Consider the following 26,336-nt stretch of genomic DNA (forward strand, 5'->3'; position numbering starts at 1 on the left):
TTTAGAAGGAAATGTCTTAGAACACATAGTACTCGTATTTCATAGCGACGCAATTTCCGTGTGAATTCGTCATTGTGTGGGAGTGAGGGATGCAGTAAAGAAGGATTAGTGGATCGGAAATGAGATTGTCGTATCCCAAAAGAAAATTCTGTCGTTTCCAATGAAACGTTACTCGATTTAGAAAGAAATGTCTTAGAACACATAGTATTTCATAGCGACGCAATTTCCGTGTGAATTCGTCAATGTTTGGGAGTGAGGGATGCAGGTAAAGATGGATTAGTGGATCGGAAATGTGATTGTCGTATCCCAAAAGAAAATCCTGTCGTTTCCATAGAAACGTTACTCGATTTAGAAGGAAATGTCTTAGATCACATAGTACTCGTATTTCATAGCGACAGTATTTCCGTGTGAATTCGTCAATGTGTGGGAGTGAGGGATGCAGTAAAGAAGGATTAGTGGATCGGAAATGTGATTGTCGTATCCCAAAAGAAAATCCTGTCGTTTCCATAGAAACGTTACTCGATTTAGAAGGAAATGTCTTAGAACACATAGTACTCGTATTTCATAGCGACGGAATTTCCGTGTGAATTCGTCAATGTTTGGGAGTGAGGGATGCAATAAAGAAGGATTAGTGGATCGGAAATGAGATTGTCGTATCCCAAAAGAAAATCCTGTCGTTTCCATAGAAACGTAACTCGATTTAGAAGGAAATGTCTTAGAACACACAGTACTCGTATTTCATAGCGACGCAATTTCCGCGTGAATTCGTCAATGTGTGGGAGTGACGGATGCAGTAAAGTAGGATTAGTGGATCGGAAATGAGATTGTCGTATCCCAAAAGAAAATCCTGTCGTTTCCATAGAAACGTTACTCGATTTAGAAGGAAATGTCTTAGAACACATAGTACTCGTATTTCATAGCGACGCAATTTCCGTGTGAATTCGTCAATGTGTGGGAGTGAGGGATGCAGTAAAGAAGGATTAGTGGATCGGAAATGAGATTGTCGTCTCCCAAAAGAAAATCATGTCGATTCCATAGAAACGTTACTCGATTTAGAAGGAAATGTCTTAGAACACATAGTACTCGTATTTCATAGCGACGAAATTTCCGTGTGAATTCGTCAATGTGTGGGAGTGAGGGATGCAGTAAAGAAGGATTAGTGGATCGGAAATGAGATTGTCGTATCCCAAAAGAAAATCCTGTCGTTTCCATAGAAACGTTACTCGATTTAAAGGAAATGTCTTAGAACACATAGTACTCGTATTTCATGGCTACGCAATTTCCGTGTGAATTCGTCAATGTGTGGGAGTGAGGGATGCAGTAAAGAAGGATTAGTGGATCGGAAATGAGATTGTCGTATCCCAAAAGAAAATCCAGTCGTTTCCATAGAAACATTACTCGATTTAGAAGGAAATGTCTTAGAACACATAGTACTCGTATATCATAGCGACGCAATTTCCGTGTGAATTCGTCAATGTGTGGGAGTGAGGGATGCAGTAAAGAAGGATTAGTGGATCGGAAATGTGATTGTCGTATCCCAAAAGAAAATCCTGTCGTTTCCATAGAAACGTTACTCGATTTAGAAGGAAATGTCTTAGAACACATAGTATTTCATAGCGACGCAATTTCCGTGTAAATTCGTCAATGTTTGGGAGTGAGGGATGCAGTAAAGAAGGATTAGTGGATCGGAAATGTGATTGTCGTATCCCAAAAGAAAATCCTGTCGTTTCCATAGAAACGTTACTCGATTTAGAAGGAAATGTCTTAGAACACATAGTACTCGTGTTTCATAGCGACGCAATTTCCGTGTGAATTCGTCAATGTGTGGGAGTGAGGGATGCAGTAAAGAAGGATTAGTGGATCGGAAATGAGATTGTCGTCTCCCAAAAGAAAATCCTGTCGTTTCCATAGAAACGTTACTCGATTTAGAAGGAAATGTCTTAGAACACATAGTACTCGTATTTCATAGCGACGGAATTTCCGTGTGAATTCGTCAATGTGTGGGAGTGAGGGATGCAGTAAAGAAGGATTAGTGGATCTGAAATGAGATTGTCGTATCCCAAAAGATAATCCCGTCGTTTCCATATAAACGTTACTCGATTTAGAAGGAAATGTCTTAGAACACATAGTATTTAATAGCGACGCAATTTCCGTGTGAATTCGTCAATGTTTGGGAGTGAGGGATGCAGTAAAGAAGGATTAGTGGATCGGAAATGAGATTGTCGTATCCCAAAAAAAAGTCCTGTTGTTTCCATGGAAACGTTACTTGATTTAGAAGGAGAAGTCATAGAACCCATAGTAATTCATAGCGACGCTATTTCCGTGTGAATTCGTCAATGTGTGGGAGTGAGGGATGCACTAAAGAAGGATTAGTGGATCGGAAATGAGATTGTCGTATCCCAAAAGAAAATCCTGTCGTTTCCATAGAAACGTTACTCGATTTAGAAAGAAATGTCTTAGAACACATAGTATTTCATAGCGACGCAATTTCCGTGTGAATTCGTCAATGTTTGGGAGTGAGGGATGCAGTAAAGAAGGATTAGTGGATCGGAAATGTGATTGTCGTATCCCAAAAAAAAGTCCTGTCGTTTCCATAGAAACGTTACTTGATTCAGAAGGAGAAGTCATAGAACCCATAGTAATTCATAGCGACGCAATTTCCGTGTGATTTCGTCAATGTGTGGGAGTGAGCGATGCAGTAAAGAAGGATTATTGGATCGGAAATGAGATTGTCGTATCCCAAAAGAAAATCCTGTCGTTTCCATAGAAACGTTACTCGATTTAGAAGGAAATGTCTTAGAACACATAGTACTCGTATTTCATAGCGACGCAATTTCCGTGTGAATTCGTCAATGTGTGGGAGTGAGGGATGCAGTAAAGAAGGATTAGTGGATCGGAATTGTGATTGTCGTATCCCAAAAGAAAATCCTGTAGTTTCCATAGAAACGTTACTCGATTTAGAAAGAAATGTCTTAGAACACATAGTATTTCATAGCGACGCAATTTCCGTGTGAATTCGTCAATGTTTGGGAGGGAGGGATGCAGTAAAGAAGGATTAGTGGATCGGAAATGAGATTGTCGTATCCCAAAAAAAAGTCCTGTCGTTTCCATAGAAACGTTACTTGATTTAGAAGGAGAAGTCATAGAACCCATAGTAATTCATAGCGACGCAATTTCCGTGTGAATTCGTGAATGTGTGGGAGTGAGGGATGCAGTAAAGAAGGATTAGTGGATCGGAAATGCGATTGTCGTATCCCAAAAGAGAATCCTGTCGTTTCCATAGAAACGTTACTCGATTTAGAAGGAAATGTCTTAGAACACATAGTACTCGTATTTCATAGCGACGCAATTTCCGTGTGAATTCGTCAATGTGTGGGAGTGAGGGATGCAGTAAAGAAGGATTAGTGGATCGGAAATGAGATTGTCGTATCCCAAAAGAAAATCCTGTCGTTTCCATAGAAACGTTACTCGATTCAGAAAGAAATGTCTTAGAACAAATACTATTTCATAGCGACGCAATTTCCGTGTGAATTCGTCAATGTGTGGGAGTGAGGGATGCAGTTAAGAAGGATTAGTGGATCGGAAATGATATTGTCGTATCCCAAAAGAAAATCCTGTCGTTTAAATAGACACATTACTCGATTTAGAAGGAGAAGTCATAGAACCCGTAGTAGTTCATAGCGACGCAATTTCCGTGTGAATTCGTGAATGTGTGGGAGTGAGGGATGCAGTAAAGAAGGATTATTGGATCGGAAATGAGATTGTCGTATCCCAAAAGAAAATCCTGTCGTTTCCGTAGAAACGTTACTCGATTTAGAAGGAAATGTCTTAGAACACATAGTACTCGTATTTCATAGCGACGCAATTTCCGTGTGAATTCGTCAATGTGTGGGAGTGAGGGATGCAGTAAAGAAGGATTAGTGGATCGGAAATGAGATTGTCGTATCCCAAAAGAAAATCCAGTCGTTTCCATAGAAACGTTACTCGATTTAGAAGGAAATGTCTTAGAAAACATAGTACTCGTATTTCATAGCGACGCAATTTCCGTGTGAATTCGTCAATGTGTGGGAGTGAGGGATGCAGTTAAGAAGGATTAGTGGATCGGAAATGAGATTGTCGTCTCCCAAAAGAAAATCCTGTCGTTTCCATAGAAACGTTACTCGATTTAGAAGGAAATGTCTTAGAACACATAGTACTCGTATTTCATAGCGACGGAATTTCCGTTTGAATTGGTCAATGTGTGGGAGTGAGGGATGCAGTAAAGAAGGATTAGTGGATCTGAAATGAGATTGTCGTATCCCAAAAGATAATCCTGTCGTTTCCATATAAACGTTACTCGATTTAGAAGGAAATGTCTTAGAACACATAGTATTTCATAGCGACGCAATTTCCGTGTGAATTCGTCAATGTGTGGGAGTGAGGGATGCAGTAAAGAAGGATTAGTGGATCGGAAATGAGATTGTCGTATCCCAAAAGAAAATCCTGTCGTTTCCATAGAAACGTTACTCGATTTAGAAAGAAATGTCTTAGAACACATAGTATTTCATAGCGACGCAATTTCCGTGTGAATTCGTCAATGTTTGGGAGTGAGGGATGCAGTAAAGAAGGATTAGTGGATCGGAAATGTGATTGTCGTATCCCAAAAAAAAGTCCTGTCGTTTCCATAGAAACGTTACTTGATTTAGAAGGAGAAGTCATAGAACCCATAGTAATTCATAGCGACGCAATTTCCGTGTGATTTCGTCAATGTGTGGGAGTGAGCGATGCAGTAAAGAAGGATTATTGGATCGGAAATGAGATTGTCGTATCCCAAAAGAAAATCCTGTCGTTTCCGTAGAAACGTTACTCGATTTAGAAGGAAATGTCTTAGAACACATAGTACTCGTATTTCATAGCGACGCAATTTCCGTGTGAATTCGTCAATGTGTGGGAGTGAGGGATGCAGTAAAGAAGGATTAGTGGATCGGAAATGAGATTGTCGTATCCCAAAAGAAAATCCAGTCGTTTCAATAGAAACGTTACTCGATTTAGAAGGAAATGTCTTAGAACACATAGTACTCGTATTTTATAGCGACGCAATTTCCGTGTGAATTCGTCAATGTGTGGGAGTGAGGGATGCAGTAAAGAAGGATTAGTGGATCGGAAATGATATTGTCGTATCCCAAAAGAAAATCCTGTCGTTTAAATAGACACGTTACTCGATTTAGAAGGAGAAGTCATAGAACCCGTAGTAGTTCATAGCGACGCAATTTCCGTGTGAATTCGTCAATGTTTGGGAGTGAGGGATGGAGTAAAGAAGGATTAGTGGATCGGAAATGTGATTGTCGTATCCCAAAAGAAAATCCTGTCGTTTCCATAGAAACGTTACTCGATTTAGAAGGAAATGTCTTAGAACACATAGTACTCGTATTTCATAGCGACGCAATTTCCGTGTGAATTCGTCAATGTGTGGGAGTGAGGGATGCAGTAAAGAAGGATTAGTGGATCGGAAATGAGATTGTCGTATCCCAAAAGAAAATCCTGTCGTTTCCATAGAAACGTTACTCGATTTAGAAGGAAATGTCTTAGAACACATAGTACTCGTATTTCATAGCTACGCAATTTCCGTGTGATTTCGTCAATGTGTGGGAGTGAGGGATGCAGTAAAGAAGGATTAGTGGATCGGAAATGAGATTGTCGTATCCCAAAAAAAAATCCTGTCGTTTCCATAGAAACATTACTCGATTTAGAAGGAAATGTCTTAGAACACATAGTACTCGTATTTCATAGCGACGCAATTTCCATGTGAATTCGTCAATGTGTGGGAGTGAGGGATGCAGTAAAGAAGGATTAGTGGATCCGAAATGAGATTGTCGTATCCCAAAAGAAAATCCTGTCGCTTCCATAGAAACGTTACTGGATTTAGAAGGAAATGTCTTAGAACACACAGTACTCGTATTTCATAGCGACGGAATTTCCGTGTGAATTCGTCAATGTTTGGGAGTGAGGGATGCAGTAAAGAAGGATTTGTGGATCGGAAATGTGATTGTCGTATCCCAAAAGAAAATCCTGTCGTTTGCATAAAAACGTTACTCGATTTAGAAGGAAATGTTTTAGAACATATAGTACTCGTATTTCATAGCGACGCAATTTCCGTGTGAATTCGTTAATGTGTGGGAGTGAGGGATGCAGTAAAGAAGGATTAGTGGATCGGAAATGAGATAGTCGTATCCCAAAAGAAAATCCTGTCGTTTCCATAGAAACGTTACTCGATTTAGAAGGAAATGTCTTAGAACACATAGTATTTCATAGCGACGCAATTTCCGTGTGAATTGGTCAATGTGTGGGAGTGAGGGATGCAGTAAAGAAGGATTAGTGGATCTGAAATGAGATTGTCGTATCCCAAAAGAAAATCCTGTCGTTTCCATATAAACGTTGCTCGATTTAGAAGGAAATGTCTTAGAACACATAGTATTTAATAGCGACGCAATTTCCGTGTGAATTCGTCAATGTTTGGGAGTGAGGGATGCGGTAAAGAAGGATTAGTGGATCGGAAATGAGATTGTCGTATCCCAAAAAAAAGTCCTGTCGTTTCCATAGAAACGTTACTTGATTTAGAAGGAGAAGTCATAGAACCCATAGTAATTCATAGCGACGCAATTTCCGTGTGAATTCGTCAATGTGTGGGAGTGAGGGATGCAGTAAAGAAGGATTAGTGGATCGGAAATGTGATTGTCGTATCCCAAAAGAAAATCCTGTCGTTTCCATAGAAACGTTACTCGATTTAGAAGGAAATGTCTTAGAACACATAGTATTTCATAGCGACGCAATTTCCGTGTGAATTCGTCAATGTTTGGGAGTGAGGGATGCAGTAAAGAAGGATTAGTGGATCGGAAATGTGATTGTCGTATCCCAAAAGAAAATCCTGTCGTTTCCATAGAAACGTTACTCGATTTAGAAGGAAATGTCTTAGAACACATAGTATTTCATAGCGACGCAATTTCCGTGTGAATTCGTCAATGTTTGGGAGTGAGGGATGCGGTAAAGAAGGATTAGTGGATCGGAAATGAGATTGTCGTATCCCAAAAAAAAGTCCTGTCGTTTCCATAGAAACGTTACTTGATTTAGAAGGAGAAGTCATAGAACCCATAGTAATTCATAGCGACGCAATTTCCGTGTGAATTCGTCAATGTGTGGGAGTGAGGGATGCAGTAAAGAAGGATTAGTGGATCGGAAATGTGATTGTCGTATCCCAAAAGAAAATCCTGTCGTTTCCATAGAAACGTTACTCGATTTAGAAGGAAATGTCTTAGAACACATAGTATTTCATAGCGACGCAATTTCCGTGTGAATTCGTCAATGTTTGGGAGTGAGGGATGCAGTAAAGAAGGATTAGTGGATCGGAAATGTGATTGTCGTATCCCAAAAGAAAATCCTGTCGTTTCCATAGAAACGTTACTTGATTTAGAAGGAGAAGTCATAGAACCCACAGTAATTCATAGCGACGCAATTTCCGTGTGAATTCGTCAAAGTTTGGGAGTGAGGGATGCAGTAAAGAAGGATTAGTGGATCGGAAATGAGATTGTCGTATCCCAAAAGAAAATCCTGTCGTTTCCATAGAAACGTTACTCGATTTAGAAAGAAATGTCTTAGAACACATAGTATTTCATAGCGACGCAATTTCCGTGTGAATTCGTCAATGTTTGGGAGTGAGGGATGCAGTAAAGAAGGATTAGTGGTTCGGAAATGTGATTGTCGTATCCCAAAAAAAAGTCCTGTCGTTTCCATAGAAACGTTACTTGGTTTAGAAGGAGAAGTCATAGAACCCATAGTAATTCATAGCGACGCAATTTCCGTGTGATTTCGTCAATGTGTGGGAGTGAGCGATGCAGTAAAGAAGGATTATTGGATCGGAAATGAGATTGTCGTATCCCAAAAGAAAATCCTGTCGTTTCCATAGAAACGTTACTCGATTTAGAAGGAAATGTCTTAGAACACATAGTACTCGTATTTCATAGCGACGCAATTTCCGTGTGAATTCGTCAATGTGTGGGAGTGAGGGATGCAGTAAAGAAGGATTAGTGGATCGGAATTGTGATTGTCGTATCCCAAAAGAAAATCCTGTAGTTTCCATAGAAACGTTACTCGATTTAGAAAGAAATGTCTTAGAACACATAGTATTTCATAGCGACGCAATTTCCGTGTGAATTCGTCAATGTTTGGGAGGGAGGGATGCAGTAAAGAAGGATTAGTGGATCGGAAATGAGATTGTCGTATCCCAAAAAAAAGTCCTGTCGTTTCCATAGAAACGTTACTTGATTTAGAAGGAGAAGTCATAGAACCCATAGTAATTCATAGCGACGCAATTTCCGTGTGAATTCGTGAATGTGTGGGAGTGAGGGATGCAGTAAAGAAGGATTAGTGGATCGGAAATGCGATTGTCGTATCCCAAAAGAGAATCCTGTCGTTTCCATAGAAACGTTACTCGATTTAGAAGGAAATGTTATAGAACACATAGTACTCGTATTTCATAGCGACGCAATTTCCGTGTGAATTCGTCAATGTGTGGGAGTGAGGGATGCAGTAAAGAAGGATTAGTGGATCGGAAATGAGATTGTCGTATCCCAAAAGAAAATCCTGTCGTTTCCATAGAAACGTTACTCGATTCAGAAAGAAATGTCTTAGAACACATACTATTTCATAGCGACGCAAATTCCGTGTGAATTCGTCAATGTGTGGGAGTGAGGGATGCAGTTAAGAAGGATTAGTGGATCGGAAATGATATTGTCGTATCCCAAAAGAAAATCCTGTCGTTTAAATAGACACATTACTCGATTTAGAAGGAGAAGTCATAGAACCCGTAGTAGTTCATAGCGACGCAATTTCCGTGTGAATTCGTGAATGTGTGGGAGTGAGGGATGCAGTAAAGAAGGATTATTGGATCGGAAATGAGATTGTCGTATCCCAAAAGAAAATCCTGTCGTTTCCGTAGAAACGTTACTCGATTTAGAAGGAAATGTCTTAGAACACATAGTACTCGTATTTCATAGCGACGCAATTTCCGTGTGAATTCGTCAATGTGTGGGAGTGAGGGATGCAGTAAAGAAGGATTAGTGGATCGGAAATGAGATTGTCGTATCCCAAAAGAAAATCCAGTCGTTTCCATAGAAACGTTACTCGATTTAGAAGGAAATGTCTTAGAACACATAGTACTCGTATTTCATAGCGACGCAATTTCCGTGTGAATTCGTCAATGTGTGGGAGTGAGGGATGCAGTTAAGAAGGATTAGTGGATCGGAAATGAGATTGTCGTCTCCCAAAAGAAAATCCTGTCGTTTCCATAGAAACGTTACTCGATTTAGAAGGAAATGTCTTAGAACACATAGTACTCGTATTTCATAGCGACGGAATTTCCGTTTGAATTGGTCAATGTGTGGGAGTGAGGGATGCAGTAAAGAAGGATTAGTGGATCTGAAATGAGATTGTCGTATCCCAAAAGATAATCCTGTCGTTTCCATATAAACGTTACTCGATTTAGAAGGAAATGTCTTAGAACACATAGTATTTCATAGCGACGCAATTTCCGTGTGAATTCGTCAATGTGTGGGAGTGAGGGATACAGTAAAGAAGGATTAGTGGATCGGAAATGAGATTGTCGTATCCCAAAAGAAAATCCTGTCGTTTCCATAGAAACGTTACTCGATTTAGAAAGAAATGTCTTAGAACACATAGTATTTCATAGCGACGCAATTTCCGTGTGAATTCGTCAATGTTTGGGAGTGAGGGATGCAGTAAAGAAGGATTAGTGGATCGGAAATGTGATTGTCGTATCCCAAAAAAAAGTCCTGTCGTTTCCATAGAAACGTTACTTGATTTAGAAGGAGAAGTCATAGAACCCATAGTAATTCATAGCGACGCAATTTCCGTGTGATTTCGTCAATGTGTGGGAGTGAGCGATGCAGTAAAGAAGGATTATTGGATCGGAAATGAGATTGTCGTATCCCAAAAGAAAATCCTGTCGTTTCCGTAGAAACGTTACTCGATTTAGAAGGAAATGTCTTAGAACACATAGTACTCGTATTTCATAGCGACGCAATTTCCGTGTGAATTCGTCAATGTGTGGGAGTGAGGGATGCAGTAAAGAAGGATTAGTAGATCGGAATTGTGTTTGTCGTATCCCAAAAGAAAATCCTGTAGTTTCCATAGAAACGTTACTCGATTTAGAAAGAAATGTCTTAGAACACATAGTATTTCATAGCGACGCAATTTCCGTGTGAATTCGTCAATGTTTGGGAGTGAGGGATGCAGTAAAGAAGGATTAGTGGATCGGAAATGAGATTGTCGTATCCCATAAAAAAGTCCTGTCGTTTCCATAGAAACGTTACTTGATTTAGAAGGAGAAGTCATAGAACCCATAGTAATTCATAGCGACGCAATTTCCGTGTGAATTCGTGAATGTGTGGGAGTGAGGGATACAGTAAAGAAGGATTAGTGGATCGGAAATGCGATTGTCGTATCCCAAAAGAAAATCCTGTCGTTTCCATAGAAACGTTACTCGATTTAGAAGGAAATGTCTTAGAACACATAGTACTCGTATTTCATAGCGACGCAATTTCCGTGTGAATTCGTCAATGTGTGGGAGTGAGGGATGCAGTAAAGAAGGATTAGTGGATCGGAAATGAGATTGTCGTATCCCAAAAGAAAATCCAGTCGTTTCAATAGAAACGTTACTCGATTTAGAAGGAAATGTCTTAGAACACATAGTACTCGTATTTTATAGCGACGCAATTTCCGTGTGAATTCGTCAATGTGTGGGAGTGAGGGATGCAGTAAAGAAGGATTAGTGGATCGGAAATGATATTGTCGTATCCCAAAAGAAAATCCTGTCGTTTAAATAGACACGTTACTCGATTTAGAAGGAGAAGTCATAGAACCCGTAGTAGTTCATAGCGACGCAATTTCCGTGTGAATTCGTCAATGTTTGGGAGTGAGGGATGGAGTAAAGAAGGATTAGTGGATCGGAAATGTGATTGTCGTATCCCAAAAGAAAATCCTGTCGTTTCCATAGAAACGTTACTCGATTTAGAAGGAAATGTCTTAGAACACATAGTACTCGTATTTCATAGCGACGCAATTTCCGTGTGAATTCGTCAATGTGTGGGAGTGAGGGATGCAGTAAAGAAGGATTAGTGGATCGGAAATGAGATTGTCGTATCCCAAAAGAAAATCCTGTCGTTTCCATAGAAACGTTACTCGATTTAGAAGGAAATGTCTTAGAACACATAGTACTCGTATTTCATAGCTACGCAATTTCCGTGTGATTTCGTCAATGTGTGGGAGTGAGGGATGCAGTAAAGAAGGATTAGTGGATCGGAAGTGAGATTGTCGTATCCCAAAAAAAAATCCTGTCGTTTCCATAGAAACATTACTCGATTTAGAAGGAAATGTCTTAGAACACATAGTACTCGTATTTCATAGCGACGCAATTTCCGTGTGAATTCGTCAATGTGTGGGAGTGAGGGATGCAGTAAAGAAGGATTAGTGGATCGGAAATGAGATTGTCGTATCCCAAAAGAAAATCCTGTCGCTTCCATAGAAACGTTACTGGATTTAGAAGGAAATGTCTTAGAACACACAGTACTCGTATTTCATAGCGACGGAATTTCCGTGTGAATTCGTCAATGTTTGGGAGTGAGGGATGCAGTAAAGAAGGATTTGTGGATCGGAAATGTGATTGTCGTATCCCAAAATAAAATCCTGTCGTTTGCATAAAAACGTTACTCGATTTAGAAGGAAATGTTTTAGAACATATAGTACTCGTATTTCATAGCGACGCAATTTCCGTGTGAATTCGTTAATGTGTGGGAGTGAGGGATGCAGTAAAGAAGGATTAGTGGATCGGAAATGAGATAGTCGTATCCCAAAAGAAAATCCTGTCGTTTCCATAGAAACGTTACTCGATTTAGAAGGAGATGTCTTAGAACACATAGTATTTCATAGCGACGCAATTTCCGTGTGAATTGGTCAATGTGTGGGAGTGAGGGATGCAGTAAAGAAGGATTAGTGGATCTGAAATGAGATTGTCGTATCCCAAAAGAAAATCCTGTCGTTTCCATATAAACGTTACTCGATTTAGAAGGAAATGTCTTAGAACACATAGTATTTCATAGCGACGCAATTTCCGTGTGAATTCGTCAATGTTTGGGAGTGAGGGATGCGGTAAAGAAGGATTAGTGGATCGGAAATGAGATTGTCGTATCCCAAAAAAAAGTCCTGTCGTTTCCATAGAAACGTTACTTGATTTAGAAGGAGAAGTCATAGAACCCATAGTAATTCATAGCGACGCAATTTCCGTGTGAATTCGTCAATGTGTGGGAGTGAGGGATGCAGTAAAGAAGGATTAGTGGATCGGAAATGTGATTGTCGTATCCCAAAAGAAAATCCTGTCGTTTCCATAGAAACGTTACTCGATTTAGAAGGAAATGTCTTAGAACACATAGTATTTCATAGCGACGCAATTTCCGTGTGAATTCGTCAATGTTTGGGAGTGAGGGATGCAGTAAAGAAGGATTAGTGGATCGGAAATGTGATTGTCGTATCCCAAAAGAAAATCCTGTCGTTTCCATAGAAACGTTACTCGATTTAGAAGGAAATGTCTTAGAACACATAGTACTCGTATTTCATAGCGACGCAATTTCCGTGTGAATTCGTCAATGTGTGGGTGTGAGGGATGCAGTAAAGAAGGATTAGTGGATCGGAAATGAGATTGTCGTCTCCCAAAAGAAAATCCTGTCGTTTCCATAGAAACGTTACTCGATTTAGAAGGTAATGTCTTAGAACACATAGTATTTCATAGCGACGCAATTTCCGTGTGAATTCGTCAATGTGTGGGAGTGAGGGATGCAGTAAAGAAGGATTAGTGGATCTGAAATGAGATTGTCGTATCCCAAAAGAAAATCCTGTCGTTTCCATATAAACGTTACTCGATTTAGAAGGAAATGTCTTAGAACACATAGTATTTGATAGCGACGCAATTTCCGTGTGAATTCGTCAATGTTTGGGAGTGAGGGATGCAGTAAAGAAGGATTAGTGGATCGGAAATGAGATTGTCGTATCCCAAAAAAAAGTCTTGTCGTTTCCATAGAAACGTTACTTGATTTAGAAGGAGAAGTCATAGAACCCACAGTAATTCATAGCGACGCAATTTCCGTGTGAATTCGTCAAAGTTTGGGAGTGAGGGATGCAGTAAAGAAGGATTAGTGGATCGGAAATGAGATTGTCGTATCCCAAAAGAAAATCCTGTCGTTTCCATAGAAACGTTACTCGATTTAGAAGGAAATGTCTTAGAACACATAGTACCCGTATTTCACAGCGACGGAATTTCCGTGTGAATTCCTCAATGTGTGGGAGTGAGGGATGCAGTAAAGAAGGATTAGTGGATCGGAAATGTGAATGTCGTATCCCAAAAGAAAATCCTGTCGTTTCCATAGAAACGTTACTCGATTTAGAAAGAAATGTCTTAGAACACATAGTATTTCATATCGACGCAATTTCCGTGTGAATTGGTCAATGTTTGGGAGTGAGTGATGCAGTAAAGAAGGATTAGTGGATCGGAAATGTGATTGTCGTATCCCAAAAAAAAGTCCTGTCGTTTCCATAGAAACGTTACTTGATTTAGAAGGAGAAGTCATAGAACCCGTAGTAATTCATAGCGACGCAATTTCCGTGTGATTTCGTCAATGTGTGGGAGTGAGGGATGCAGTAAAGAAGGATTATTGGATCGGAAATGAGATTGTCGTATCCCAAAAGAAAATCCTGTCGTTTCCATAGAAACGTTACTCGATTTAGAAGGAAATGTCTTAGAACACATAGTACTCGTATTTCATAGCGACGCAATTTCCGTGTGAATTCGTCAATGTGTGGGAGTGAGGGATGCAGTAAAGAAGGATTAGTGGATCGGAATTGTGATTGTCGTATCCCAAAAGAAAATCCTGTAGTTTCCATAGAAACGTTACTCGATTTAGAAAGAAATGTCTTAGAACACATAGTATTTCATAGCGACGCAATTTCCGTGTGAATTCGTCAATGTTTGGGAGTGAGGGATGCAGTAAAGAAGGATTAGTGGATCGGAAATGAGATTGTCGTATCCCAAAAAAAAGTCCTGTCGTTTCCATAGAAACGTTACTTGATTTAGAAGGAGAAGTCATAGAACCCATAGTAATTCATAGCGACGCAATTTCCGTGTGAATTCGTGAATGTGTGGGAGTGAGGGATGCAGTAAAGAAGGATTAGTGGATCGGAAATGCGATTGTCGTATCCCAAAAGAAAATCCTGTCGTTTCCATAGAAACGTTACTCGATTTAGAAGGAAATGTCTTAGAACACATAGTACTCGTATTTCATAGCGACGCAATTTCCGTGTGATTTCGTCAATGTGTGGGAGTGAGGGATGCAGTAAAGAAGGATTAGTGGATCGGAAATGAGATTGTCGTATCCCAAAAGAAAATCCAGTCGTTTCCATAGAAACGTTACTCGATTTAGAAGGAAATGTCTTAGAACACATAGTATTCGTATTTCATAGCGACGCAATTACCGTGTGAATTCGTCAATGTGTGGGAGTGAGGGATGCAGTAAAGAAGGATTAGTGGATCGGAAATGAGATTGTCGTATCCCAAAAGAAAATCCTGTCGTTTAAATAGACACGTTACTCGATTTAGAAGGAGAAGTCATAGAACCCGTAGTAGTTCATAGCAACGCAATTTCCGTGTGAATTCGTCAATGTTTGGGAGTGAGGGATGGAGCAAAGAAGGATTAGTGGATCGGAAATGTGATTGTCGTATCCCAAAAGAAAATCCTGTCGTTTCCATAGAAACGTTACTCGATTTAGAAGGAAATGTCTTAGAACACATAGTACTCGTATTTCATAGCGACGCAATTTCCGTGTGAATTCGTCAATGTGTGGGAGTGAGGGATGCAGTAAAGAAGGATTAGTGGATCGGAAATGAGATTGTCGTATCCCAAAAGAAAATCCTGTCGTTTCCATATAAACGTTACTCGATTTAGAAGGAAATGTCTTAGAACACATAGTACTCGTATTTCATAGCTACGCAATTTCCGTGTGATTTCGTCAATGTGTGGGAGTGAGGGATGCAGTAAAGAAGGATTAGTGGATCGGAAATGAGATTGTCGTATCCCAAAAGAAAATCCTGTTGTTTCCATAGAAACATTACTCGATTTAGAAGGAAATGTCTTAGAACACATAGTACTCGTATTTCATAGCGACGCAATTTCCGTGTGAATTCGTCAACGTGTGGGAGTGAGGGATGCAGTAAAGAAGGATTAGTGGATCGGAAATTAGATTGTCGTATCCCAAAAGAAAATCCTGTCGCTTCCATAGAAACGTTACTCGATTTAGAAGGAAATGTCTTAGAACACACAGTACTCGTATTTCATAGCGATGGAATCTCCGTGTGAATTCGTCAATGTTTGGGAGTGAGGGATGCAGTAAAGAAGGATTAGTGGATCGGAAATGAGATTGTCGTCTCCCAAAAGAAAATCCTGTCGTTTCCATAGAAACGTTACTCGGTTTAGAAGGAAATGTCTTAGAACACATAGTATTTCATAGCGACGCAATTTCCGTGTGAATTCGTCAATGTGTGGGAGTGAGGGATGCAGTAAAGAAGGATTAGTGGATCTGAAATGAGATTGTCGTATCCCAAAAGAAAATCCTGTCGTTTCCATATAAACGTTTTTCGATTTAGAAGGAAATGTCTTAGAACACATAGTATTTCATAGCGACGCAATTTCCGTGTGAATTCGTCAATGTTTGGGAGTGAGGGATGCAGTAAAGAAGGATTAGTGGATCGGAAATGAGATTGTCGTATCCCAAAAAAAAGTCCTGTCGTGTCCATAGAAACGTTACTTGATTTAGAAGGAGAAGTCATAGAACCCATAGTAATTCATAGCGACGCAATTTCCGTGTGAATTCGTCAATGTGTGGGAGTGAGGGATGCAGTAAAGAAGGATTAGTGGATCGGAAATGTGATTGTCGTATCCCAAAAGAAAATCCTGTCGTTTCCATAGAAACGTTACTCGATTTAGAAGGAAATGTCTTAGAACACATAGTATTTCATAGCGACGCAATTTCCGTGTGAATTCGTCAATGTTTGGGAGTGAGGGATGCAGTAAAGAAGGATTAGTGGATCGGAAATGTGATTGTTGTATCCCAAAGGAAAATCCTGTCGTTTCCATAGAAACGTTACTCGATTTAGAAGGAAATGTCTTAGAACACATACTACTCGTATTTCATAGCGACGCAATTTCCGTGTGAAATCGTCAATGTGTGGGAGTGAGGGATGCAGTAAAGAAGGATTAGTGGATCGGAAATGAGATTGTCGTCTCCCAAAAGAAAATCCTGTCGTTTCCATAGAAACGTTACTCGGTTTAGAAGGAAATGTCTTAGAACACATAGTATTTCATAGCGACGCAATTTCCGTGTGAATTCGTCAATGTGTGGGAGTGAGGGATGCAGTAAAGAAGGATTAGTGGATCGGATATGAGATTGTCGTATCCCAAAAGAAAATCCTGTGGTTTCCATAGAAACGTTACTCGATTTAGAAAGAAATGTCTTAGAACACATAGTATTTCATAGCGACGCAATTTCCGTGTGAATTCGTCAATGTTTGGGAGTGAGGGATGCAGTAAAGAAGGATTAGTGGATCGGAAATGTGATTGTCGTATCCCAAAAAAAAGTCCTGTCGTTTCCATAGAAACGTTACTTGATTTAGAAGGAGAAGTCATAGAACCCATAGTAATTCATAGCGACGCAATTTCCGTGTGAATTCGTCAATGTGTGGGAGTGAGGGATGCAGTAAAGAAGGATTAGTGGATCGGAATTGTGATTGTCGTATCCCAAAAGAAAATCCTGTCGTTTCCATAGAAATGTTACTCGATTTAGAAAGAAATGTCTTAGAACACATAGTATTTCATAGCGACGCAATTTCCGTGTGAATTCGTCAATGTTTGGGAGTGAGGGATGCAGTAAAGAAGGATTAGTGGATCGGAAATGTGATTGTCGTATCCCAAAAGAAAATCCTGTCGTTTCCATAGAAACGTTAGTCGATTTAGAAGGAAATGTCTTAGAACACATAGTACTCGTATTTCATAGCGACGGAATTTCCGTGTGAATTCGTCAATGTTTGGGAGTGAGGGATGCAGTAGAGAAGGATTAGTGGAACGGAAATGTGATTGTCGTATCCCAAAAGAAAATCCTGCCGTTTCCATAGAAACGTTACTCGATTTAGAAGCAAATGTCTTAGAACACATAGTTCTCGTATTTCATAGCGACGTAATTTCCGTGTGAATTCGTCAATGTGTGGGAGTGAGGGAAGCAGTAAAGAAGGATTAGTGGATCGGAAATGAGATTGTAGTATCCCAAAAGAAAATCTTGTCGTTTCCATAGAAACGTTACTCGATTTAGAAGGAAATGTCTTAGAACACATAGTACTCGTATTTCATAGCGACGGAATTTCCGTGTGAATTCGTCAATGTGTAGGAGTGAGGGATGCAGTAAAGAAGGATTAGTGGATCGGAAATGAGATTGTCGTATCCCAAAAGAAAATCCTGTCGTTTCCATAGAAACGTTACTCGATTTCGAAGGAAATGTCTTAGAACACATAGTACTCGTATTTCATAGCTACGGAATTTCCGTGTGAATTCGTCAATGTTTGGGAGTGAGGGATGCAGTAAAGAAGGATTAGTGGATCGGAAATGTGATTGTCGTATCCCAAAAGAAAATCCTGCCGTTTCCATAGAAACGTTACTCGATTTAGAAGCAAATGTCTTAGAACACATAGTACTCGTATTTCATAGCGACGCAATTTTCGTGTCAATTCGTCAATGTGTGGGAGTGAGGGATGCAGTAAAGAAGGATTAGTGGATCGGAAATGAGATTGTCGTATCCCAAAGAAAATCCTGTCGTTTCCATAGAAACGTTACTCGATTTAGAAGGAAATGTCTTAGAACACATAGAACTCGTATTTCATAGCGACGCAATTTTCGTGTGAATTCGTCAATGTGTGGGAGTGAGGGATGCAGTAAAGAAGGATTAGTGGATCGGAAATAAGATTGTCGTATCCCAAAAGAAAATCCTGTCGTTTCCATAGAAACGTTACTCGATTTAGAAGGAAATGTCTTAGAACACATAGTACTCGTATTTCATAGCGACGCAATTTCCGTGTGAATTCGTCAATGTGTGGGAGTGAGGGATGCAGTAAAGAAGGATTAGTGGATCGGAAATGAGATTGTCGTATCCCAAAAGAAAATCCTGTCGTTTCCATAGAAACGTTACTCGATTTAGGAGGAAATGTCTTAGAACACATAGTACTCGTATTTCATAGCGACGCAATTTCCGTGTGAATTCGTCAATGTGTGGGAGTGAGGGATGCAGTAAAGAAGGATTAGTGGATCGGAAATGAGATTGTCGTATCCCAAAAGAAAATCCTGTCGTTTCCATAGAAACGTTACTCGATTTAGAAGGAAATGTCTTAGAACACATAGTACTCGTATTTCATAGCGACGCAATTTCCGTGTGAATTCGTCAATGTGTGGGAGTGAGGGATGCAGTAAAGAAGGATTAGTGGATCGGAAATGAGATTGTCGTATCCCAAAAGAAAATCCTGTCGTTTCCATAGAAACGTTACTCGATTTAGAAGGAAATGTCATAGAACACATAGTACTCGTATTTCATAGCTACGCAATTTCCGTGTGAATTCGTCAATGTGTGGGAGTGAGGGATGCAGTAAAGAAGGATTAGTGGGTCGGAAATGAGATTGTCGTATCCCAAAAGAAAATCCTGTCGTTTCCATAGAAACATTACTCGATTTAGAAGGAAATGTCTTAGAACACATAGTACTCGTATTTCATAGCGACGCAATTTCCGTGTGAATTCGTCAATGTGTGGGAGTTAGGGATGCAGTAAAGAAGGATTAGTGGATCGGAAATGAGATTGTCGTATCCCAAAAAAAAACGCTGTCGATTCCATAGAAACGTTACTCGATTTAGAAGGGGAAGTCATAGAACCCATAGTAATTCATAGCGACGCAATTTCCGTGTGAATTCGTCAATGTTTGGGAGTGAGGGATGCAGTAAAGAAGGATTAGTGGATCTGAAATGAGATTGTCGTATCCCAAAAGAAAATCCTGTCGTTTCCATAGAAACGTTACTCGATTTAGAAGGAAATGTCTTAGAACACATAGTCTTTCATAGCGGCGCAATTTCCGTGTGAATTCGTCAATGTTTGGGAGTGAGGGATGCAGTAAAGAAGGATTAGTGGATCGGAAATGAGATTGTCGTATCCCAAAAAAAAGTCCTGTCGTTTCCATAGAAACGTTACTTGATTTAGAAGGAGAAGTCATAGAACCCATAGTAATTCATAGCGTCGCAATTTCCGTGTGAATTCGTCAATGTGTGGGAGTGAGGGATGCAGTAAAGAAGGATTAGTGGATCGGAAGTGTGATTGTCGTATCCCAAAAGAAAATCCTGTTGTTTCCACAGAAACGTTACTCGATTTAGAAGGAAATGTCTTAGAACACATAGCACTCGTATTTCATAGCGACGCAATTTCCGTGTGAATTCGTCAATGTGTGGGAGTGAGGGATGCAGTAAAGAAGGATTAGTGGATCGGAAATGAGATTGTCGTATCCCAAAAGAAAATTCTGTCGTTTCCATTGAAACGTTACTCGATTTAGAAAGAAATGTCTTAGAACACATAGTATTTCATAGCGACGCAATTTCCGAGTGAATTCGTCAATGTTTGGGAATGAGGGATGCAGGTAAAGATGGATTAGTGGATCGGAAATGTGATTGTCGTATCCCAAAAGAAAATCCTGTCGTTTCCATAGAAACGTTACTCGATTTAGAAGGAAATGTCTTAGAACACATACTACTCGTATTTCATAGCGACGGAATTTCCGTGTGAATTCGTCAATGTTTGGGAGTGAGGGATGAAGTAAAGAAGGATTAGTGGATCGGAAATGTGATTGTCGTATCCCAAAAGAAAATCCTGTCGTCTCCGTAGAAACGTTACTCGATTTAGAAGGAAATGTCTTAGAACACATAGTACTCGTATTTCATAGCGACGCAATTTCCGTGTGAATTCGTCAATGTGTGGGAGTGAGGGATGCAGTAAAGAAGGATTAGTGGATCGGAAATGAGATTGTCGTATCCCAAAAGAAAATTCTGTCGTTTCCATAGAAACGTTACTCGATTTAGAAAGAAATGTCTTAGAACACATAGTATTTCATAGCGACGCAATTTCCGTGTGAATTCGTCAATGTTTGGGAGTGAGGGATGCAGTAAAGAAGGATTAGTGGATCGGAAATGAGATTGTCGTATCCCAAAAGAAAATCCTGTCGTTTCCATTGAAACGTTACTCGATTTAGAAGGAAATGTCTTAGAACACATAGTACTCGTATTTCATAGCGACGCAATTTCCGTGTGAATTCGTCAATGTGTGGGAGTGAGGGATGCAGTAAAGAAGGATTAGTGGATCGGAAATGAGATTGTCGTATCCCAAAAGAAAATCTTGTCGCTTCCATAGAAACGTTACTGGATTTAGAAGGAAATGTCTTAGATCACACAGTACTCGTATTTCATAGCGACGCAATTTCCGTGTGAATTCGTCAATGTTTGGGAGTGAGGGATGGAGTAATGAAGGATTAGTGGATCGGAAATGTGATTGTCGTATCCCAAAAGAAAATCCTGTCGTTTCCATAGAAACGTTACTCGATTTAGAAGGAAATGTCTTAGAACACATAGTACTCGTATTTCATAGCGACGCAATTTCCGTGTGAATTCGTCAATGTGTGGGAGTGAGGGATGCAGTAAAGAAGGATTAGTGGATCGGAAATGAGATTGTCGTATCCCAAAAGAAAATCCTGTCGTTTCCATAGAAACGTTACTCGATTTAGAAGGAAATGTCTTAGAACACATAGTACTCGTATTTCACATCTACGCAATTTCCGTGTGAATTCGTCAATGTGTGGGAGTGAGGGATGCAGTAAAGAAGGATTAGTGGGTCGGAAATGAGATTGTCGTATCCCAAAAGAAAATCCTGTCGTTTCCATAGAAACATTACTCGATTTAGAAGGAAATGTCTTAGAACACATAGTACTCGTATTTCAAAGCGACGCAATTTCCGTGTGAATTCGTCAATGTGTGGGAGTGAGGGATGCAGTAAAGAAGGATTAGTGGATCGGAAATGAGATTGTCGTATCCCAAAAGAAAACGCTGTCGATTCCATAGAAGCGTTACTCGATTTAGAAGGGGAAGTCATAGAACCAATAGTAATTCATAGCGACGCAATTTCCGTGTGAATTCGTCAATGTTTGGGAGTGAGGGATGCAGTAAAGAAGGATTAGTGGATCTGAAATGAGATTGTCGTATCCCAAAAGAAAATCCTGTCGTTTCCATAGAAACGTTACTCGATTTAGAAGGAAATGTCTTAGAACACATAGTCTTTCATAGCGGCGCAATTTCCGTGTGAATTCGTCAATGTTTGGGAGTGAGGGATGCAGTAAAGAAGGATTAGTGGATCGGAAATGAGATTGTCGTATCCCAAAAAAAAGTCCTGTCGTTTCCATAGAAACGTTACTTGATTTAGAAGGAGAAGTCATAGAACCCATAGTAATTCATAGCGTCGCAATTTCCGTGTGAATTCGTCAATGTGTGCTAGTGAGGGATGCAGTAAAGAAGGATTAGTGGATCGGAAGTGTGATTGTCGTATCCCAAAAGAAAATCCTGTTGTTTCCACAGAAACGATACTCGATTTAGAAGGAAATGTCTTAGAACACATAGTACTCGTATTTCATAGCGACGCAATTTCCGTGTGAATTCGTCAATGTGTGGGAGTGAGGGATGCAGTAAAGAAGGATTAGTGGATCGGAAATGAGATTGTCGTATCCCAAAAGAAAATTCTGTCGTTTCCATTGAAACGTTACTCGATTTAGAAAGAAATGTCTTAGAACACATAGTATTTCATAGCGACGCAATTTCCGTGTGAATTCGTCAATGTTTGGGAATGAGGGATGCAGGTAAAGATGGATTAGTGGATCGGAAATGTGATTGTCGTATCCCAAAAGAAAATCCTGTCGTTTCCATTGAAACGTTACTCGATTTAGAAGGAAATGTCTTAGAACACATACTACTCGTATTTCATAGCGACGGAATTTCCGTGTGAATTCGTCAATGTTTGGGAGTGAGGGATGCAGTAAAGAAGGATTAGTGGATCGGAAATGTGATTGTCGTATCCCAAAAGAAAATCCTGTCGTCTCCGTAGAAACGTTACTCGATTTAGAAGGAAATGTCTTAGATCACATAGTACTCGTATTTCATAGCGACGCAATTTCCGTGTGAATTCGTCAATGTGTGGGAGTGAGGGATGCAGTAAAGAAGGATTAGTGGATCGGAAATGAGATTGTCGTATCCCAAAAGAAAATTCTGTCGTTTCCATAGAAACGTTACTCGATTTAGAAAGAAATGTCTTAGAACACATAGTATTTCATAGCGACGCAATTTCCGTGTGAATTCGTCAATGTTTGGGAGTGAGGGATGCGGGTAAAGATGGATTAGTGGATCGGAAACGTGATTGTCGTATCCCAAAAGAAAATCCTGTCGTTTCCATAGTAACGTTACTTGATTTAGAAGGAAATGTCTTAGAACACATAGTACTCGTATTTCATAGCGACGGAATTTCCGTGTGAATTCGTCAATGTTTGGGAGTGAGGGATGCAGTAAAGAAGGATTAGTGGATCGGAAATGAGATTGTCGTATCCCAAAAGAAAATCCTGTCGTTTCCATTGAAACGTTACTCGATTTAGAAGGAAATGTATTAGAACACATAGTACTCGTATTTCATAGCGACGCAATTTCCGTGTGAATTCGTCAATGTGTGGGAGTGAGGGATGCAGTAAAGAAGGATTAGTGGATCGGAAATGAGATTGTCGTATCCCAAAAGAAAATCTTGTCGCTTCCATAGAAACGTTACTGGATTTAGAAGGAAATGTCTTAGAACACACAGTACTCGTATTTCATAGCGACGGAATTTCCGTGTGAATTCGTCAATGTTTGGGAGTGAGGGATGCAGTAAAGAAGGATTAGTGGATCGGAAATGTGACTGTCGTATCCCAAAAGAAAATCCTGTCGTTTCCATAGAAACGTTACTCGATTTAGAAGGAAATGTCTTAGAACACATAGTACTCGTATTTCATAGCGACGCAATTTCCGTGTGAATTCGTCAATGTTTGGGAGTGAGGGATGCAGTAAAGAAGGATTAGTGGATCGGAAATGTGATTGTCGTATCCCAAAAGAAAATCCTGTCATTTCCATAGAAACGTTACTCGATTTAGAAGGAAATGTCTTAGAACACATAGTACTCGTATTTCATAGCGACGTAATTTCCGTGTGAATTCGTCAATGTGTGGGAGTGAGGGATGCAGTAAAGAAGGATTAGTGGATCGGAAATGAGATTGTCGTATCCCAAAAGAAAATCCTGTCGTTTCCATAGATACGTTACTCGATTTAGAAGGAAATGTCTTAGAACACATAGTACTCGTATTTCATAGCGACGCAATTTCCGTGTGAATTCGTCAATGTGTGGGAGTGAGGGATGCAGAAAAGAAGGATTAGTGGATCGGAAATGAGATTGTCGTATCCCAAAAGAAAATCCTGTCGCTTCCATAGAAACGTTACTGGATTTAGAAGGAAATGTCTTAGAACACACAGTACTCGTATTTCATAGCGACGGAATTTCCGTGTGAATTCGTCAATGTTTGGGAGTGAGGGATGCAGTAAAGAAGGATTAGTGGATCGGAAATGTGATTGTCGTATCCCAAAAGAAAATCCTGTCGTTTCCATAGAAACGTTACTCGATTTAGAAGGAAATGTCTTAGAACACATAGTACTCGTATTTCATAGCGACGCAATTTCCGTGTGAATTCGTCAATGTGTGGGAGTGAGGGATGCAGTAAAGAAGGATTACTGGATCGGAAATGAGATTGTCGTATCCCAAAAGAAAATCCTGTCGTCTAAATAGACACGTTACTCGATTTAGAAGGAGAAGTCATAGAACCCATAGTAATTCATAGCGACGCAATTTCCGTGTGAATTCGTCAATGTTTGGGAGTGAGGGATGCAGTAAAGAAGGATTAGTGGATCGGAAATGTGATTGTCGTATCCCAAAAGAAAATCCTGTCATTTCCATAGAAACGTTACTCGATTTAGAAGGAAATGTCTTAGAACACATAGTACTCGTATTTCATAGCGACGCAATTTCCGTGTGAATTCGTCAATGTGTGGGAGTGAGGGATGCATTAAAGAAGGAATAGTGGATCGGAAATGAGATTGTCGTATCCCAAAAAAAAATCCTGTCGTTTCCATAGAAACGTTACTCGATTTACAAGGAAATGTCTTAGAACACATAGTACTCGTATTTCATAGCGACGCAATTTCCGTGTGAATTCGTCAATGTGTGGGAGTGAGGGATGTAGTAAAGAAGGATTAGTGGATCGGAAATCAGATTGTCGTATCCCAAAAGAAAATCCTGTCGTTTAAATAGACACGTTACTCGATTTAGAAGGAGAAGTCATAGAACCCATAGTAATTCATAGCGACGCAATTTCCGTGTGAATTCGTCAATGTTTGGGAGTGAGGGATGGAGTAAAGAAGGATTAGTGGATCGGAAATGTGATTGTCGTATCCCAAAAGAAAATCCTGTCGTTTCCATAGAAACGTTACTCGATTTAGAAAGAAATGTCTTAGAACACATAGTACTCGTATTTCATAGCGACGCAATTTCCGTGTGAATTCGTCAATGTGTGGGAGTGAGGGATGCAGTAAAGAAGGATTAGTGGATCGGAAATGAGATTGTCGTATCCCAAAAGAAAATCCTGTCGTTTCCATAGAAACGTTACTCGATTTAGAAGGAAATGTCTTAGAACACATAGTACTCGTATTTCATAGCTACGCAATTTCCGTGTGAATTCGTCAATGTGTGGGAGTGAGGGATGCAGTAAAGAAGGATTAGTGGGTCGGAAATGAGATTGTCGTATCCCAAAAGAAAACGCTGTCGATTCCATAGAAACGTTACTCGATTTAGAAGGGGAAGTCATAGAACCCATAGTAATTCATAGCGACGCAATTTCCGTGTGAATTCGTCAATGTTTGGGAGTGAGGGATGCAGTAAAGAAGGATTAGTGGATCTGAAATGAGATTTTCGTATCCCAAAAGAAAATCCTGTCGTTTCCATAGAAACGTTACTCGATTTAGAAGGAAATGTCTTAGAACACATAATATTTCATAGCGGCGCAATTTCCGTGTGAATTCGTCAATGTTTGGGAGTGAGGGATGCAGTAAAGAAGGATTAGTGGATCGGAAATGAGATTGTCGTATCCCAAAAAAAAGTCCTGTCGTTTCCATAGAAACGTTACTTGATTTAGAAGGAGAAGTCATAGAACCCATAGTAATTCATAGCGACGCAATTTCCGTGTGAATTCGTCAATGTGTGGGAGTGAGGGATGCAGTAAAGAAGGATTAGTGGATCGGAAGTGTGATTGTCGTATCCCAAAAGAAAATCCTGTTGTTTCCACAGAAACGTTACTCGATTTTGAAGGAAATGTCTTAGAACACATAGTACTCGTATTTCATAGCGACGCAATTTCCGTGTGAATTCGTCAATGTGTGGGAGTGAGGGATGCAGTAAAGAAGGATTAGTGGATCGGAAATGAGATTGTCGTATCCCAAAAGAAAATTCTGTCGTTTCCATTGAAACGTTACTCGATTTAGAAAGAAATGTCTTAGAACACATAGTATTTCATAGCGACGCAATTTCCGTGTGAATTCGTCAATGTTTGGGAGTGAGGGATGCAGTAAAGAAGGATTAGTGGATCGGAAATGTGATTGTCGTATCCCAAAAGAAAATCCTGTCGTTTCCGTAGAAACGTTACTCGATTTAGAAGGAAATGTCTTAGAACACGTAGTACTCGTATTTCATAGCGACGCAATTTCCGTGTGAATTCGTCAATGTGTGGGAGTGAGGGATGCAGTAAAGAAGGATTAGTGGATCGGAAATGAGATTGTCGTATCCCAAAAGAAAATTCTGTCGTTTCCATAGAAACGTTACTCGATTTAGAAAGAAATGTCTTAGAACACATAGTATTTCATAGCGACGCAATTTCCATGTGAATTCGTCAATGTTTGGGAGTGAGGGATGCGGGTAAAGATGGATTAGTGGATCGGAAATCTGATTGGCGCATCCCAAAAGAAAATCCTATCGTTTCCATAGTAACGTTACTTGATTTAGAA

The sequence above is a fragment of the Schistocerca americana genome, chromosome 5, assembly GCF_021461395.2.
Source record: "Schistocerca americana isolate TAMUIC-IGC-003095 chromosome 5, iqSchAmer2.1, whole genome shotgun sequence".
Classification (NCBI taxonomy): Eukaryota; Metazoa; Arthropoda; class Insecta; order Orthoptera; family Acrididae; genus Schistocerca; species Schistocerca americana.